The sequence below is a fragment of the Arvicanthis niloticus genome, chromosome 22 (genome assembly GCF_011762505.2).
Source record: "Arvicanthis niloticus isolate mArvNil1 chromosome 22, mArvNil1.pat.X, whole genome shotgun sequence".
Classification (NCBI taxonomy): domain Eukaryota; kingdom Metazoa; phylum Chordata; class Mammalia; order Rodentia; family Muridae; genus Arvicanthis; species Arvicanthis niloticus.
This window is the reverse complement of record NC_133429.1, coordinates 9,085,599-9,097,027: the sequence shown is the minus strand read 5'-3', so window position 1 is coordinate 9,097,027 and position 11,429 is coordinate 9,085,599. Positions and strand designations below refer to the sequence as shown.

The following is an 11,429-nucleotide window of genomic DNA, read 5'->3' as shown; positions in this document are numbered from 1 at the left end:
TTTGTACTGTTTTTGTTATTTGTGAGAAATAATTTTTTTATGATTTAAGACATGTATATTTTAAAACAAAATATTACCACTATTCTTCCTCCTTCTGCTATGCATTCACATGCTACAGCTATAGAGGTGACATCAGTGGGAACATTAGTAATGCCAAAACAAAGCCCATCTGATATATGAGGAAGTTAACTTCCAACAGAAGGTGTTAACTGGTGTCTTTGTGATCAATCTTGGAGCTTGTCAGACTTTTGCCCTCCTTGTCTCTTATCCAGAGGTCATGTGTCCTAAGTTCAAGGAAACTGTGAGCATCAGGTAATCTCAAGGCCAGAAAGCACATATGCATCTCTCTAGCAATGGTGAATGTTGGTGATACAAAAACCTTCCTTACCATTAAAACTGAACCTACAATAAGCAGGGCCTCTTCATTCCAGTCAATCTGCAGTTGAGTGTTAATCTTATACTACAGGGACCAGTGTAATTTTTACAATAACAACCTGGATATTTGATCAAATTCTTGCCCCTTTTCCACAATTATAGATAATATATCTTGTGTGTATAAGGACAAGCTTCTATTATTACAGATCCAAACAGCAGAAGTACAAATATGTCTTTTAAGGTAAATCAGAAACTTGGCAATTATGGATGCATAGCTACAACTGAAAGGAATGAAGAAGGCATTGACCTTTTTTTCTTTTTAGCTTCCAAATATAGTATCTTCCCTAACCATTATTCCCAATTTGAAACATCAAGGTTGTCTTGGAATCAGATAATCCTCAGGACTGAACCACACCAAAGGATTTTGGTCAATGGTCCTCTCTTACTTTTTTCTTCTTCTATGATTATCTTTCTCAAGCATGCCAATCTAAGTTACTATTGGCCATTTCTCTTATGAAGATCAAATCACTATTTTACTTCCTGTCTGCCCTAACCTCTATTATAAATCCTAACATTTGTGTTTTAAAGAAAGCTTTCTTTTTTCACTACACTTCTGAGACTTTCATTTCCTTCCTCTGTGACTTCTTATTTTCAACTATCTTTATCTAAAGATACTGTCACATTTAAGAACCCAGTGAACTGAACCCAATTTCAGTCATTTTCCATGTCTTCAGTCTGTAAAAATGATGACCACACACAGATTTGCTCCATATTTTTGCCCTTTGAAATTGATTACATGATTACAGTTATTGATGACAGAAAAGTCTGCTCTAAAATACCTGAGGAGTGGGCAGTAATTCTCATGTGTCTAACAAGATAAACTTGTTCCCATGCAGCATAAATTCCTGATGAAAACTTAGTGCTAAAATAGATGCTGGACATAAATGATTATTATGCACTAAGTGGAAATCTAGTACAGTATTTAAAATAGACTAAACTATACTAGGTGGCAATTATATATAGTCCACTAGGATAAAAAGATCAATATATATAGTAAAGAACAACATGTCCATCTAATGCATTGATAATATCAAATAAAGGTTTGTAGATATTTTTAATTATAAGATGGAGTAATCTCAGAGGCGATGTCATTAAGGTAAATTCTAGGTTAACATGGAATCATAACACAGCTGACAGAATTGATAGTTGGAGAATGAGGGGGAAACTTCCATAGATCCATTTCATCCAACATGCTGGTGAGTTTGGGTCTTTGCTGAAATCAGTGCAAAATATAGGAATACAATTTCTTTTCTCTCTTTTCATTTTTCTTTAAATTAGAAGACTCAAACTTCAGTAGTTTCTATTTCTGTTTTAAAAAACCTTACCCTCATGAATAGGTTATCTATACATTCATTAGTTTGATGAAATAATTTACACTTAGAACAAAGATTCCCAGAAATTATGTGAAATAGGACAACTCTAGAAACACAAAATGAAGCTCACAATGGGTGGAAATTTGCAAACGAGTTGTTTTTTTGCTGGTGATGGTGTATTTTGAGGTGTCTTCCAAGTTGCAGAAACATTTGCTTGTAATTTCTCTGAATCTAATAAAGAAGGAAATTGTTATTTGTTGTAACAGAATTCACTTAGGCCTTGCATGCCCTTCACATTTTGTAACCTGAATGCCTTCTGCATCACCACAAATACACAGAAAATAACTAATCAGTATCATTACATTTATAATAATGACACTGATTCATAAGGCACTGGATAACTAGTTGTATATGGCTCATACTTCTGGCATAAAATGTAAATTCTTGTATTTGCCTTGAAAGCTATGCAAATAGGTAATGGAGTCAAGCAATAATATAGTACCAAACTTTACTCCTCCTCTGTGATTGTCTAACTAAACACCCATGGGCAACTTAAATTAACAGCAGTATCTGCACTTCACAACAAGACTTGCCTGTGGGCAGTTTGCCATCAAGACAAATAGAACTCAGCTCTTTTCCAAAGAGTTGTCCTTTCGAATTAACTCCTGGGACAGTACATGCTTGGTACAGCTGAGGAACAGAGCCATGATGGAAATATGATGTTACACAACTTCTTTGTTTCTTATCATGTCTTTTTTTAACATCTGAGGAGAAAATGAGATCATTACATGGCACGTGTAATTTCTACAGTTCTTTAAAAAACCAAATTTCAATTGCATAAAGTCCCTGTTCTAATGGGTTAGTCATCCTGTAGTGTCTATATATTCTTTCCAATGCTCTACACTGTTACCAATCTTACAGAGATGTCTCTAAGACAGGATGTAGTGTTCTCTATGACATGATCCAGTGTGAATACTGAGAAGATGATCTGTAAGTTGCATTGCATCATAAGGTAATTGATATCTAATTGAACAAGTTCCCTGAACTCTGTACAGGCAGGTGCTTCAGTAGTTATATCTGTTTTCATAGCCACCTTCACTTTTATTCACATCAATCAGTTTTGTATTGTCTTCAAATGTCATAGTGAAGCTCTTCACATCCTGAGTTTTCTTGTTGTGCTTGAAGAACCATTGTTAAACGTCTCTCATCAGTAGTGTTTCCCCTTCATGCGAATGCATATATGACTATTTTATCCAATTCTGGACCCTGGTTTTAACTGTGTAAGTTCAAATCTGAGATCAAAGTTTAGTTTTCTCTCCTAAGACTTATTTTCAAAACACAGACCATAAAGAAATGTTATACATGCTACTTAAAACAAAATATTCAGAGTAAACAAATGAGTCATATAACAAAATATAAAATAAATAGACTTTCTGAGTGTAGAACACACACGCTATTTGTCTAAAAAAAAATAGTCAGGCCTGAAAACACAAGTAACATGATATAGACTGAATAAGATGTATGAGGTTACTTTTGTGTGTTTTATGTATGTGTTCAAATCCACATGAATTTAACTGTGTGTGTATGTGTGTATATACACACACAACAACTTTCTGTATAAAAACAAAAATGTAAAAACTATAAAGGGGGTACATTTGAGTAAAGTGGAAAATAAGAAAATTACGCTATTTTTTTAAAAAAAATCCAAAACTCAACTTTAAAAGATCTATTTCTTAATTATCATGTCCATTTGCAATCCAGACAAAGGTGTAGAAGACACAAGGTATTGAAGTAAAATCAGGATCAGATAAACCATCTAAATGGTACCATAACCCCTAAATAAATAGAAGCAGTCATTAATACTCTCCCAAGCAAATTAGACCTAGGACCAGATGGGTTTACTACAGAATTCTATCAGACTTTCCAGGAAGACCTAATACCAATATTCTTCAAAATATTCCACAAAATAAAAATAGAAAGAACACCACCCAAATAGTTCTATAAAGTGACAATTATGCTTATAACAAAACCACACAAAGACCCAACAATGAAACAGAACTTCAGACCAATTTATCTCATGAATATTGAATCAAAAATACGCAATGATATAAAATTCTCACAAACCAAATCCAAGAACATATGAAAACAATCATGCATCATGGTCAAGTAGACTTCATCCTAGGGACTCAAGGATGGTTCAGTATATAGAAACCCATTGATGAAATTGACTATATAAACAACTTCAAAGAAAAAAATCCACATGATCAGTTCATGAGATGCTGAGAAAGCATTTGACAAAATCCAATACCCCTTTTGATGATAAAATTCTTGGAAAGAACATGAATTCAAGTCCTATACCTAAACATAGTAAAAGCAATATACAGCAAACAAGTAGCCAACATCAAACTAAATGGAGATGAACTTGAAGCAATCCCACTAAAATCAGGGACTAGACAAAGCTGCCCACAATTTTCCTACATACTAAATACAGTACTTGAAGTACTAGCCAGAGCAATTAGACAGCAAATGGAAGTCAAAGGGATACACATTAGAAAGGAAGAAATTTTAAAAAACACTATTTGAAGATGATAAAATAGTATACTTAAGTGACCCCAAAATTCCACCAGGGAACTCCTCAACCTGATAAACAACTTCAGCAAAGTGGCTGCATATAACATTAACTCAAATAAATCATTAGCCTTCCTCCACTCAAAGGATAAACAGACTCAAAAAGAAATTAGCGAAATGACACCCTTCACAATAGTCACAAATAAAAATACCTTAGTGTGAGTCTAATAATAAAGCTATTATTTTCCAGACAATAGCATACTTTCATTCTTGTTCTGTATGACAAAAACTTCAAGTGTCTAAAAACATGCCCCAACATATAACAAGGACACCTTTTCCACTATGTTCATAGCAGCCTTATTTATAATAGACAGAAGCTGGAAAGAACCCAGATGTCCTTCAGCAGAGGAAAGGATACAGAAAATGTGGTACATTTACACAATGGAGTACTATACAGTTACTAAAAAATACTTCATGAAATTCTTTCGCAAATGGAAGTAGAAAATATCATACTGAGTAAGGTAATCCAGTCACAAAAGAACACACATAATATACTCTCACTAATAAGTTGATATTAGCCCCCCAAAATTTAAAAAATGGTATAAAAGCAAAAAGGAAAAGGGGGCATGGGATAGGGGTTTTCTAGGGAAGGCAAATGGGGAAAGGGGATGGCATCTCAAATGTAAATAAAATGTAAATAAAAAATAAATAAAAAATAAGATAAAAAAGAAAAAAAAACAAAGAAAAAGAAAATTTCATACTGAGTAAGGTAATCCAGTCACAAAAGAACACACATAATATACTCTCACTAATAAGTTGATATTAGCCCAAAAGCTGGGAATACTCAAAATACAATTCAAAGACAACATGGAACTCAAGAAGAAGGAAGAACAAAGTATGGATGGGTAATTTGGTTCTTCTTAGAAGGGGGAACCAAATAATCATGGGAGGAGATACAGACACAAAGTGTAGAGCACAGTCTGAAGGAAAAGGCATCCAGAGACTGCAACACCTGGGGATCCATCCCATATAAAGTTATCAAACCCAAACACAATTGTGGATGCCAAGAAGTGTTGCTGACAGGAGCCTGATATAGCTGTCTCCTGAGAGGCTCTGAAAGAGCCTGATAAATGACAGAGGTGGATGCTCACAGCCAGCCATTGGGCTGATCAGAGTCTTCAGCGGAGAAGTTAGAGAAAGGACTGAAGGAGCAGAAAGGGTTTTCAACAATATAGGAAGAACAACAAAATGAGCCAACCAGAGTCCTAAAAGCTCCCGGGACTGAACCACCAAACAAAGAGTACGCATGGAGCAACTCATGGCTCCAGGTGCATATGTAGCAGAGGATGGCTTTGTTGGACACCAATGGGAGGAGAGGCTCCTGTTCCTGTGAAGGCTTCATGCCCCAGTGTATGAGAATGCTAGTAAGGAAACATGGTAGTGGGTATGTGGGGGGACACCCTCATAGAATCAAGGGGAGAAGTGTGGGATAGGGTATTTTCCAAGGGGATAACATTTGAAATGTAAATGAAGAAAATAGTGGATTAAAAAAAGAAGAAAACTAGAGTCTGGCCTAAGAGACTAACGTTATTTCTACTTTAGTCTGAAACAGATGATCTTCAATTCCATACATATAACTTTCCTGTTTCTCTTGCAATACAATAGCTTAAATGCAGTTCTTAGGTCCTTTTCTGCTTTGATCATGAAACTAAGGGAAATCATATTCTAATGGGAGAAAAGATGTGTGCACACAGACTCATGTGCATATAGTGTCTGGGCATACCAGCTTATGTTGACTATCTATCTAGAACAAATATAATGTTCTTCCTATAATCAAGCTTCATATAACAATATAGAGATCTCAGGCTAGACTTGGGCCATATTGTTTTGTTTGGGGTTTCTTTTCTACAGTGCCCCTTCCTCAAGCAAGAAAATGACAACATGCATTGGTATTTTGTGCCAAATTGAGATAGGAACTGAGATGGTACTTGAAAGAAGATGGAGGACTCACTTTGCTGCTGGCTTGTAGGTGAGTACGTTAAGGCAGGCTTTAAGATGAATTGCCCCTGTGCATCCAAGTATATGTCGTTCACAAGCAGCCCAGGCAAGCTGGGAAAAGCAGGGAACATTTTTGAGTTCCTTCTATTGAAGTTAGTTTGAAGGTTGGTCAGTATAATATTATGTAGACACTCCTGGCCTATAAGAAGAAAATAAGAGTATGAATTAAATCTAGTAATAATGAGTGTGGGCAAAACTTCCAATGGGATTTAGCATGCACTGCTGTGCTTTGTGTCTCATTCTTCTTCTGGACAATGTAGACTGTATACCCTAAGCATTAGGAGACTTACAAGGATATTATCATAAAGGAAGGATGTATAAGCTGAAAACCCTAAAATCAAGGAGATAATTTTCAATTTATCACTTTATTTATATCTACCAGAGCACTTTGTTTGGCAGATTTTGCTGTGTTCTGTTCCAACAGTATTAAGACCTGCCTGTTGTAGTCTTGATATCAATAAGATTTTTACATCATGAGAAATTTAGTTTACTTGTCTAGCTTTATATTAATCAATTTAAATAATTCCCCCTGCATATATGTCTTCATATAATTGGGAACATGGAACTCTATAAGTAATTCTATTAGCCATAGAAAGCACTTCTCTGTCTAATACTTTTTTCTCTCATGATGACAACCACATTTATAGAGAGTCCATTTCCATTCACAGTATGAGGACAGGGTTTCTTGGAATCAGTGAAGTGGAATGGCCTCTGCTTCCTCCCATTGGTGTTCTCTTTGGCAATGATCAGGGTGATGCTTTATGGTCTAGAAAACACATGAGCCCTTCTGGACACACAACAGTTTCTTAGTACTCCAGTTGGAGACATGGACCTGGAAGAATGTGGCCTAATAATGAGGCAGGATGAATGTGTATGCAATAGACACCTTTTCTCATCACAGCAGATAATTTAGAAACTGAAGGTTATGAAGAGTCACCAGAGGAATGTGTACAATTCCAAAGCTAGATGGACAAATTTTGTTTCTTCATAGAGCCATATGAACGATAACAGATGAAGTAAACTCTCTCCTATCTGCTACTCCTTGGGAGGTCATGCAAGCACATTTAAAGAACAATTCAGTGTCTTGTGTGTGTGTGTGTGTGTGTGTGTGTGTGTGTTTGAAGATTTCTCACAAGCAGTAAGAATAATTCCTTTCTCACAACACCACTTTTAGACTATTCCAACAAACAGTTAACTCTGGGCCAGAAATACAAATACAAAATTGGAATTAAATCAATGTTCTTAATGTGCTCTCCCCTGTTTTAAGTTATTTCTTCTCTAATGAAATGTCAAAAGAGTATGTGCTGTGTGATAGTTATGGCTTTCTAGGAACTATGAAACCTTGGCTTTGTCCAGTTCTGATGAATCACCAATATGATTAAAGTCTTGATTTGCCTTTGTTTCTGACACAGATGGAATGTCAGTGCTACAATGAGAGCAAGATTTAAATCAATATTGAGATGAAAGGACTCCAGATCCTTCCCAGTGATCAATGGGAAAAAATATAGACATGAGGGATACTTACTAGCATATGGCCTGTGAGTTGAAATACACATTTAAAATCATGCTGAGAAACTAAGAAGAGCTTTAAGTTCTTGGGATTTCTGAAGCATCCATGATGAACAAAGCTCTTCCAAACCTCAAATGTTATCAATTTGACACATTTCACTCCATAAATTTATTTTAAATGTCTGCATTTATCTTTTCATGGACTGAGTACTGCTATTGTGTCCACCTTATAAAAAGTGAAAAGACAAGATGATTTTGGCAGATTCCTGTATTTTCAGCACTCATTTGATTGAAATGGTAAGGGCTGAGAGTTCCTTACTTGCCTGAACTCAATAGCGATACTCTGTTGCATGAAGGAAAATAAAGTCCAATGAGTGGGTTAAGGGTCTGGTTTACTAAACCCCTGAAAATAAACATTGAGGACAACCAAAAATATTGGTTTTGTATTCCTTCAAATGATCAAGAATATCCCCACAGTTTCTTTTCATGATACATGAGAAAATTTTGAATAACAATATTCTCTCATCTCCAAAAGACATTGTTACTGTCACTTGTCTGAAGGTCACCTTATGCATTAGAGCTTCATGTTTCCGTTAGCTTTTAAAAGATCAACTTTGCAAGCACTCTTGATCTCACAATTTAAATCTTATCCAAATGCTTCTGATCATTTTATTACTATTATGTATTTGGCAATAATGTAGTTAGGGAGAAATTTAAAAACTGCATTAGAAGGAATGTCAGGTGATTCAATCAGGAAGTCTCCAATAATCTGATAATGATCTCTCATTCAGTAGGGGAATTACTGGTCAAAGGAAGATGTGAACTGAATATTTCACATGGACTCAGAGATATATATGCATATCTCTGAGTTATGAAACACATTATGTTTCACTATGAAACATAATCTACATAGTTTAGAATGAACAGAATTATTTTTAAAGTTTCCAAATTTCTTACTGCTTATGAAAAACCTTCACACACACAAAAAAGAAAAAAAGGCTTGTGGCTGAAGTTACCTTAAAGACAGTGAGTTGTTCTTTGAACCTGTTTTCATTTTAATTTTAGACTTGTTTCTGGTTGTAACTGTTTGGCTTCTATGTACATCTTTGTACCATTCTGAGCCTGATACCTGAGCAGGTCAGAACAGGGAATTTGATCTCTTGAAACTGGAGTTATGGATGACTATTAGCTATTACGTGGGTGTTGGAAATCACTGAAAATTTTCTTCTACTTGTAGAATTTTCTGTAATGATCACCAAATGATTTTTTTCAGTTATTTTCTTCAGAAACAATATATACCGAGTTTTGTTTATTCTCTTTTTAGGAAAATTATGTTTCTCAAAAAACCACAGAATTTCAGTTGTTTATTTTTGTTAGACCTACGACTCTTTCATAATGACATGTTATCATGTGCCAGAAAGCTGTATTAAAATTATTATGAATATAATAAATAAAAACTGTTTAGTTATTTTGCTTTAGTGTGTACTTATATTTAAGACTAAATAATGAAAACATTGAGACTTGAGGCTTAGATTACTGAACTCAGCTGATCCTTCCTTAGATTTTCCTGTTACTTACCTTGGAGTAATCTTGGAGCTTCCCATTGGCCAGGACAGAACCACAGTTGGTATTCTTCAATGTACTGGGAGCCAAAAAGAACCAACCGTCACAAATAATCTGACAGTAGAATCTTGAAGAATCTAGTGGTTTCTTTTCTTACAATTTCAAGCTCTCTAGCAGGGAAATTACTAGGACCAGTATTAATGGCATGTGTTCTGACCACGGGTTTGAGTCATCAGGACTAATTTCAGAGGAAACCCTTAGGTACCTGCCTTTCCTCTCTGAGGAAACCTTGGTCTATTGCACAGTAGAATAATTGCATTCTGCCATCAACAGTAACAATGAAAATATTATAAAATTACTTGCATAGATATCTCCAGTCTGTCAGTAGAATATTGAAGGTTGATTTGGCTTGAGCACAACCTAGTACCCACAGAGTCATATACTCCCAGTGATTATGCTGACTTGATAAAGAACATTTGAAAGCTATGGTTGCTTCAGCAACATGAAAAAAATAGACCAAAACAGAGAAGCTTTGAAGGTGCCTAGGATTACACACAACTTTGGTTTTCATTCAGAGATAAACAGCCTGTAGAAAGGATGAAGGTGTGTCTAATTTGGAAAATAGGCCAGATACTGGAAAGAAGTTCCACAACATTATTATTGCACACCAAGTAATGGATCCATTCAAAACAGTCATATAAATAGAACGTTCTGTTGAAGTATTTAGAAGCTGCTGACCCCTGTGGTTGCATTAGGGATAGGCTGAAAGAAGCTGAGGAGGATGACCCTGTAGGAGGACCAGCAGTCTCACTCAATCTGGATCCCTGGGATCTCTCAAACACTGGACCACCAAAATGCAGCATAGACCAGTGATTATGAGGCCCCCAACACATGTACTGCAGAGGACTGCCGGGTCTGTGTTCAATCAGTGATGATACACTTAACCCTCAAGAGACTGGAGGCCATAGTGTGTTTTGAGGTCAGGTTGGGTGGCATATGAGGGGTGGGGACATCCTCAGGGAGACAGGAGGGTCAGGAAAAGGTATAGGATGTTGAACAGAATGAGTGAGGGTGGATGGGGGCTGGGCAGTCATCAATGAAATATGGAGTGCAAAAAAACCTAAATAATAAATGAAAAGAAAGAAATGGTTAGCAACCTCCAGGAGTGACTAAAGTGATAATATGCTCTAACTGGTATTATCATTAATTGTACTTTCTTGCTGATTCATGATTAAATCAATAAAATTGTCCCATAGAGTTCTTAAGTATTACACTAGGGGATAAAAGTCCACTCAATCAGACACTCTTACCTACACCCACCGAAACACACAAGGAGAGGAAATAGTGAGTCAGAGAAAGAGTGATAGAGACAGAGAAACAGAATGACACTCAGAGAGTCATCATACAAACTCACAGGAAGTGATAGAGAGCAACATACACACGTTCAATAAACACACACATACACACACAAAGACAGAGACAGAGAGACACACTCACACAGAAAGTCAGAAATAGACAGATACACATGCACATTTAAAACAGAAAGACCAAATATACAGACATGTATGCAGAGAGAAAGAACATATACAAAAATCTTTATTATAGATTTAAAAATAACAACACCACACTAGAACATGCACACTTACACCTTGATGCACAGAGAAATGAAAACAAGAAGGAATGAGAGAGGAAAGGATTTATATACCATGAAGGAAATCAATAAAATTTTAATGAAGAGAAAGTAAGAAAGAAAAAATGAGAAGAAAGAAAGAGAAAAAAATCTTGTCTCTAAGATTGGCATCTTTTAAATTATTGTGCGTGCATATGACCAATTAATCTCACTTTGTTAGGATGCATCTTTAGTGTCTAGTAACAGTAAAAATATAGCTCAATATCCTTGGGCTATGAGTTTAATTTCTATGGAATTGTAGATAAGAAATTCAAGAAAAAGTCCCTGTAAAGATTATTATTATATCTTAGATA

The 11,429-nt window shown here is 35.7% G+C and overlaps 1 long non-coding RNA gene across 1 annotated transcript; it reads right to left on the bottom strand.

The window, feature by feature from the left end:
• Positions 1-2,349: 2,349 nt before the first annotated feature.
• On the bottom strand, positions 2,350-9,686 carry LOC143436010 (uncharacterized). Its single transcript, XR_013106269.1, has 3 exons — positions 9,462-9,686; positions 6,328-6,513; positions 2,350-2,512 (listed from the first exon to the last, which is right to left on the bottom strand). It is a non-coding gene; the product is annotated as an uncharacterized LOC143436010 (long non-coding RNA).
• Between the last annotated feature and the right edge of the window lie 1,743 nt (positions 9,687-11,429).